Raw genomic sequence first — 6,522 nt, 5'->3', positions numbered from 1 at the left:
TGTGAGGGATCTACTTGAATGAATAAGCTCTTAGGGGTGCCTTATCACTTGGTAACTTGGGTTAACTAACTCGGGATTATCAGCTGAAAGTCCACTATCAAGAGTAACCTTCACTACAGAACACTTAGTAACCCAAAGAGGTGCTGGACACCAAGGTTTCAAGAAAAGAAAATAAATAAACTAAATGCCTGTAGTGTGTATGTATGGGGGATAGGCTTGAGGGAGTAAGTCCTTAGGGGTGTCTCAACACCTAGCACCTTGAACCAACTGGTTCGGGAGTGTTGGCTGAAAGCTTATCTTAAAGAGTTGCCCCCTTACAGAGCACTTAGCCTAAATAACACAAACAACCCTTGAAATAACAATAAAAGGATCAATGAATAAAAGTCTCATGGGATATAAACAAAGTAAGTGTTTATGGACATGATAAAGGTCTGAAAGCCAGTAATGGAATGAACCTAAGATGCTATACATGAAACCACCATAAAATCAGTAACATGACTTCCACAAGAATGACTCACTCCTCTGAATATTCCATTCATCATTCTCTTGTTCCAGTACTTGCTTAGGGACAAGCAAGCTTTAAGTTTGGTGTTGTGATGCCAGGGCATCTTGGCCAGTTTCACTGACCTTTTCTTTACTGTTTTTAGGTTAGTTTCATGCATTTCTTTAGGAAATAAGCTAGTTTTGGGTAGCTATTCACCTATGCCTTGATTCAAGCATACATTGTGAATTTTACATAATTTCATGAGGATTTTGCATATGTTTAGTGACAAATATTATGTTGCATTACCCATGACTTGGACTAGAGTTTTGATGCACTTTATTGCTTGATTTCAGGACCAAAAGGAAGCAAGAAAAGGGGAGGTAACTTGCAAGGTTAATGAGAAAAGTGATTGCCAATAACACTCTCAAAAAGCCATCAATGCCCACGTTAGAGAGTCACGTTAACTAAGTTAACGTGAACTCTAACGTGGAGAAGAGAAGTTGAGCCAACGTTAGTGACACTTAACATTGTCACTAACGTTGGCAATTACTCATAAGTGGCCACGTTAGAAGCCACGTTAACTAGGTTAACGTGGCCTCTAACGTTAAGGGGGGAAGAGAAGCCAACGTTAGTGACACTCAACATTGTCACTAACGTTGGCCTATGATGCAAAGTACCACGTTAACTCCCACATTAACTTGGTTAACGTGGGAACTAACGTAAGTGATGAAGAGTTGTCGACAACGTTAGTGACACTCAACATTGTCACTAACGTTGAAGCAACCACACAACCCCCAAGAGTCACGTTAACTTCCACGTTAACTTGGTTAACGTGGAAGCTAACGATGAGAAATGAAGGATGAGCCAACGTTAGTGACACTCAACATTGTCACTAACGTTGGGATGGCTAAAGATGGCCACGTTAGAAGCCACGTTAACCTAGTTAACGTGGACTCTAACGTGAGACCTAGGGGCACATTGGAACGTTAGTGACAATGTTGAATGTCACTAACATTCTCGAATGATGGCAAGGGCCACGTTAGAAGCCACGTTAACCTAGTTAACGTGGGCTTTAACGTGAAGCAAGAAGGGGCACACTGGAACATTAGTGACAATGTTGAGTGTCACTAACGTTCTCGAAGGTTAACAAGGCAACGTTAAAAGCCACGTTAACCTAGTTAATGTGAGTTTTAACGAGAGGCAAAGGGGTGCATTGGAACGTTAGTGACAATGTTAAGTGTCACTAACGTTCTCGAACTTATACTCTCACTAAATATTAACACCCCTAACGTCCTGAGCTGAAGTCTCTGCCCACTTAGCACTTTCTCTCTGCAAGTAAAGCCAAGCCCAAATAAAGAAAAGAACTGCTTCAAACTCAAGATCCAAAGGCCCAAGACTTGAAGAGTAAACTAGAAGCTGAGAAGAGTAGTATATATAGGAGTAGCTTTGAATTGTAAAAGGAGTTCTGGAGGCTGAAAAAAGAGAACTACTCTCTGTATGTTACTTTCTTTGCAAATTCTTGTTTTATGATGTATTCTCTATCTTTGTTTTCATTTTCAAGAGCTATGAACAACTAAACCCCTTTCATTGGGTTAGGGAGCTCTGTTGTAATTTGATGGATCAATACTAATTTTCATTATTCTTCTTCTATCTTTCCTCTTGATTTTACTTGAAAGCTTTTGATCTTCATCCCATTGAGTAGTTATCTTGGAAGAGAAGCTGTTCAAACTTGGATCTCTTTTGAACCTTGAAAGAGGAATGAAGAGATCAAGCTAGAAATGCTTTCTCATGCTAGACCAAATTGGGTTTGGTATGTGACTATAACCCTCTCAATACTTGATTTGGGAAATGCATGTGGTATAATCAGTGACCAAACTTCATCTCTTCTCATGAGCAATTGACCAAGGAATTGGCTATTGATCAAGATTTGAGAGATTGAATTGCAAAAAATTGTAATTCAATCACTTAAGATTGCCAAGGAGATCAATGAGTGCATTGATTGAGGAAGAGATGAAAATGAACTTGATCCGGAGAATTGCAACATCTCCTAAGCCCAATGAACTCCCCATCTCTGATCTTACCCATTCTCTTTAATTTCTGCCATTTACTTTTATGAGCAAAATCCCCCATTCACATTTACAATTCTGCAATTTATTTTCAGTCATTTACTTCTAGTCCTTTAATTCTAGCATTTACTTTTCTGTTATTTACATTCCCGCCATTTTATTTTCTGCAACTCTCAACCCAAATTATGGATTTGCTCAACTAGAACATTCTTCTAATTAAAGTTGTTTGATCAATCAATCCCTGTGGGATTCGACCTCACTCTATTGTGAGTTTTTACTTGACGACAAATTCGGTACACTTGCCGAAGGGAGATTTGTTGAGAGACAAGTTTTCCGTGCATCACAATCTTCTGAAAGCATGCCCCCACCATATGATTGACAAGATAGTGTTGCTCGGCTACGTCACATAGGGCATGAGGCCTCAAAATAAGACCACATTGGAAAGTGCTAGCAATGGGTCTATAAAAAAGTACAAGACCACTTATGAAGCATGGCAATTGATCAGCGACTTAGCTGAATCTACTCGGAATCACAGGCAGAAATAAAGCCGGTCAAAAGCTGTTGCAGAGGTATCCTCTAGTAGAGAGACTGTTGCTCTAACTCAGAGTATATGTGAAATGACCAACTTACTGAAGCAGATGTAGTTGAGTCAACAACAAGCTCAGCTTTCTCCATCACAGCAAAGCCAACAGTTGGTTCCACAAAGAGTATGCGGGATCTGTGCTGATTATAGTCATTATACTGATGAATGTCTGCAACTTCAGTAGGAAGACAATACTGTGGCAGCCACTCATAACTTCTATGACCGCCCCAATCAAGGATACAATCAAGGTGGCAGCTACAACTATAGATGGCAGGACAATTCCAACCAAGGTTGGAGAGATAATTCTAACCAGGGCTGGAGAGACAACAATAACAAAGGAGGCAGAGACAATCAAGGAAATCAGAGGTGGAATAATAACAACAACAGGCAGCAGAACTAGAACCAGCCTTACAGAGCACCTCACCTGAGGCAATCCCAAGGACCACAGCACAACCAACAACAAGTTCCGCAGATCACTCAATCTAATTCCTCTTCGAATGACGAGGTGTTTCAATCCATTGCGCAAGAACAAAAGAACGTGAAAAGTTCACTTAATGGTCTAACATCCGCTATACAAGTTCTCATCTCTTAGCTGGGATCATCCAATACTTCAAACACTCAACATGCAAGCTCTAGTGGAATTCCTTCTCAACCCTTACCCAATCCAAAGGGTGGCATCAATGCCATCACCCTAAGGTCCGGAACCACACTGCAAGGGAGGAATCAGGAGGAGCCAATCCTATCAGAACACGCCTCAGCTGAAGAGGTGGTGGAAGTAGAGGATGCTGAAGAAGAAGAAGACATACAAGACATGGTTGAAGAAGAAGAAGCTCGACCACAGAAAGAAGCACCAAAGGATGCAGACACTGCAGAAAACGCCCTTCCTATTCCATTTCCACAAATTGCAAGGAAGCCCAAGAAGCAGATGGAACTTGATCCCAAAATGGTAGAAATATTCAAAAAGGTTGAGATAACTGTTCCCCTTTTTTATGTTATTCAGCAGGTACCTAAGTACGCAAAGTTTCTAAAAGATTTATGTATACATAAAGACAAAATTAATGAATTAGAAACTATTCCTTTAGATAGTTCTATATCTGCTTTAATGGGAGGTATACCTGAAAAGTGTAGTGATCCAGGTCCATGTATGGTTAATTGTACTATTGGAGGTGTGATATTTTCTGACTGCATGTGTGATTTAGGGGCGTGTGTTAGTATAATGCCTTTGTCTATATATGATACTTTGAGGCTCCCTCCCTTAAAAAGGTCGGCAGCTCGTTTTGTGTTAGCAGATAAAAGCATTATTACAGTGGTTGGAATTGCTAAAGATGTATTAGTGAGCATTAAGGGGCTCACATTTTCCATTGACTTCTATATCCTGGAAATGCCCCCTAATGACTCAGGAAGGCCATCATCAATCCTGCTTGGAAGACCATTCCTGAAGACTTCAAAATTCAAGCTGGACGCATTTTCCGGAACCTATTCTTTTGAAATAGATGGCAGAATAGTAAAATTCAGTTTAAATGGAGCTATGGAGCACCCTTCGGATGATCATTCTATCTCCCAGTGTGACATCATAGATGAAACCGTGGCTGAAGTTCACCAGGAGGAATTAGAAGAGAAGTACACAGGACAAGGTCCAAGTGTAGGGACATTTTCAGAGGACAATGAGGGCACTTCACCATTATCGCCAGCTCCAGATGATCCAGAGCCTGGCTATGAGCAGAAATTAGAATTAAAGTCCCTTCTTCCACACCTCAAGTATGCTTACCTTGAGGACAAGTAGAAATTTCCAGTTATCATTGCAAGGGAGCTCACTTCTCAACAAGAAGAACAGCTACTCAGTGTGCTGAGAAAACACAAGAAAGCAATTGGATGGAGCCTAGCGGATATAGTAGGCATCAACCCTCAAGTTTGTGAGCACAGAATATTCCTAGAAGAGGGAGAAAAGCCTGTCCGTCAACCTCAAAGAAGACTGAATCCCACCATCTTAGAAGTTGTCAAGAAAGAAGTGATCAGGCTACTTGAAGCAGATATCATTTACCCCATCTCAGATAGCGAATGGGTCAGTCCAGTACAAGTGGTGCCCAAGAAGTCTGGAATCACTACAGTAAGATATGAGCATGGAGAGCTTCTGACAACTAGAGTGATGAATTCATGGAGAGTTTGCATTGACTATAGGCGTCTCAACTAAGCCACTCGCAAGGATCATTACCCCTTGCCATTCATTGATTAGATGTTTGATCGCTTGTCAGGTAAATTCCATTATTGCTTTTTAGATGGTTATACAGGCTATTTTCAAATTCATATAGCTCCTGAAGATCAGGAAAAGACTACTTTTACATATCCTTTTGGAACTTATGCTTATAAGAGAATGCCCTTTGGCTTATGCAATGCACCAGCTACTTTCCAAAGGTGCATGATGAGTCTTTTCTCTGACCTTATTGAGGACTGTATGGAGGTTTTTATGGATGACTTTAGCATTTATGGTGATTCATTTAGCCTTTGCTTAGATAGTTTATCTAGAGTATTAGATAGATGTGTTAGTACGAACCTTGTATTGAATTTTGAAAAATGTCACTTTATGGTAAAACAAGGGATTGTACTAGGACATGTTGTATCTAATACTGGCATTTCTGTAGATCCAGCAAAGGTGGATGTTATTTCTAGTTTACTTACACCTCCTCTGTGAGGGAAGTCCGTTCGTTCCTTGGCCACACAGGTTTTTACCAGAGATTCATTAAGGACTTTAGTAAGGTTGCACTACCCTTATTCAGACTACTGCAGAAGGATATTGAGTTCGAGTTCAGTGAGGATTGCAAACAAGCGTTTGATAAGCTGAAGACCGGCCTGACTCAAGCTCCAATTGTGAGAGGACTAGACTGGAGCCAACCATTTGAAATCATGTGCGATGCTTCCAATCATGCAGTAGGAGCGGCGCTGGCTCAGCGTAGAGGTAAGGATCCTTTTGTAATTGCTTATGCGTCTAAGACTTTAGACGCTGCTCAGTCTAATTACACTACTACTGAAAAAGAGCTCTTAGCTATTGTTTTTGCTCTTAGCTAAAAAGGAATCCAAACTAAGGCTTATACGTTGGATACTGCTACTACAAGAATTTGATTTAGAAATTAAGGATAGGAGTGGTAACCAGAATCTAGTGGCAGACCACTTGAGTCGCCTTGAGCATATTAAGGATGACTCCACTCCTATAAATGATAATTTCCCATTTGATAACCTGCAAGCAGTATTTGAAGTAGTCCCTTGGTATGCACCTGTAGCTAATTATCTAGTCAGCCGCACTTTTCCTCCAAACTTTACTAAGCATCAAAGAGACAAGCTGAAAGCGAGTCCAATATTATATATGGATGACCCATATTATAGAGATGTGGCGC

This window comes from Arachis hypogaea, chromosome 19 (genome assembly GCF_003086295.3).
Source record: "Arachis hypogaea cultivar Tifrunner chromosome 19, arahy.Tifrunner.gnm2.J5K5, whole genome shotgun sequence".
NCBI classification, from domain to species: Eukaryota; Viridiplantae; Streptophyta; class Magnoliopsida; order Fabales; family Fabaceae; genus Arachis; species Arachis hypogaea.
The sequence above is the reverse complement of the archived record's forward strand: the minus strand, read 5'-3'. Positions refer to the sequence as shown.